Genomic DNA, 2,165 nt, shown 5'->3' on the forward strand with positions numbered 1-2,165 from the left:
TGTTGAAGTTGCTCCCAGTTAGATTTCAAGTAAAGAATGGTCCAAAGATGCTAAATAATGCCCTTCAGCACAGACAGGGCTGGCTCCAGGGAATCCAACCCATGCAGTCTCCCAGGCGCTCACACTTGCAAAGACATTGCATAGAATCAATGCTCTATTGCCACCCTCTTAAAATTCTTAATACTTTACTTTAAAAAAGTGGCTCCAATTTTTTGTTTTGCAATTTGCCCTGGAAAGTATATAGCCAGTTTTTAGTACAGGTTCGTTGTTTTTTCCCAGTATCCCAAATTCCCTCGGTAGCTCTAAGAGCAGGTCACTGTTCGTGACTAGACTTTGAACCACTTTTGGATGTCTTTTCCAAAGAAACCAGTTGATTTCAACCTCCGTGGTAAGTTAAGCCCCAGAGACAGGCCTGGTGACCCGCTGCTGCTGCTGCACAGTCTCAGCCTTGAGACCTTTATGGAGCAGATGGATCTGACCCCGGGGGAACTCAAAACACCAAGCCAGTTAAAAGGGAAGGCGAATGAGAGGTGCTGCTACCTGCTGGTCTTTTGAGTGAGTTCCTGAATGAGTCAAGAAAACCATTTGCTTGGCCAGGAACTTGCTGAGCCTGTCATGTCTCAGCTAATCAACACAGTTGTGACCTGTTTCTCCCGCAAGGAGAGGGTTGATGCATTTGAGAGCAACTGGGCAACTCAGCATTCTCTCTTTCTGTTAAGGAGCTGCCCTCAGGGGGCAGGTGGTCCAGGACAGGCCCCCAGGCTCTGTGTCTGAGGAAAATGGGCTTTCGTTTTCAAATGCCACCTGTTTAGGGGATGGAAGGAGTGCATTAGAACGAGCTTGCTTCATTCTTGGCACCAAACTGATCTAAAGCCATTTAGGTTTATATTGGTTAAAAGGGTGACATTTAGTGTCTATCTGCTTCTTCTTTATATTAGTTCTCAGAACATTCAGAACCTTGCCAGAGAAGAAGGGTGCTAACTAGGTGTCTAATCTTCTGAAAAACAATTCTCCTTCACCTCCTCTTCCTTCAATGCCCTGGGTCCGTCAGACTTGTCATAAGCTCAGGGGATAGAACTGTCTGCTCCTGTACCAATCCTATCATCTGTTCTCAATCAGACTGTTGTGATTCATTGGGTTTTCATGACTGGCTAGTTTTTTTGGAATTAGATCACCAGGCTGCTTCTTAGTTCACATGATAGTGGGCGCAACACCACTGAAACCTGTTCACCATCATAGCACAGGCAAGCCACCACTGATGCAGGACATTGGTTAGAATCAAACTCCCACCTAGTAAATGACAGTTCTATTACTGAACCACAAATGTCCCCTGAAAATGTTCTGTGCTCTGTCTTTTCTTTAAAGGAACCCTGGTGTCCTAGTGCATTACATGTGGAGCTGCTAACCACAAGGTCGGCATTTCAACTCCACTAGAAGCTGTGCAGGAGCAAGAGGAGGCTACCTTCTCCCTTGAAGATTTAAAGTCTCAGAAACCCAGAGGGGGCAGTTCTACTCTGTCAAGTAGGATGACTATGAGTTGGAATCTGCTTGATGGTAGTGGAATTGTCTTGGGGGCTTTATCTTTTTCTTTTGAAAGGACAGCAGAACTCTTGTACAAGAGCTATCTACAAAACATCGGTCACTCCATCCAAACAATGAAATTAGCCTCCAGGTTGTTTAGCTCACAGTTGCCTTTAAGGTAGGAAGACCTGCAATTCAGACAGAACAACCTCTTATTTTTCCAAACATTAGTGGGATTCCTTTTCCTTTTCTTTCCTCCCCCTGCCAGCATCTCCAAGTAGCTGGGATCTTTGGAGAAAACAAAAAAGTTAGATGAACTTCTCTTTACTTGAAAGCAAGGGCACAAAGGTAATTAACTCTGATTCAGTCCTAGTGAGCCCAACAAGGTAAGAATTGCACCATGGGGGGGTGGGGAGAGGGAAGAATTTCACCATAACAACAATTTTGTGCTGAGTTAAATTCACTTGCAAACCCTGAGTGAGCAAGAGATAACCACAGCCTGCTGCTTGCCTCTAGTATCTGCCTGAATTCTGCTCACAATTAAGCTACTGAAGACTCAGGAGATTTTTCTGAGGTTATTCCACATGAAGGGTAGAAGGCTCTGATTTTTAACTAAGAATAGATAAAATTCCCATGAGACACCT

The sequence above is a fragment of the Echinops telfairi genome, unplaced genomic scaffold (genome assembly GCF_000313985.2).
Source record: "Echinops telfairi isolate 266 unplaced genomic scaffold, ASM31398v2 ScPeMD7_15;HRSCAF=58, whole genome shotgun sequence".
Classification (NCBI taxonomy): domain Eukaryota; kingdom Metazoa; phylum Chordata; class Mammalia; order Afrosoricida; family Tenrecidae; genus Echinops; species Echinops telfairi.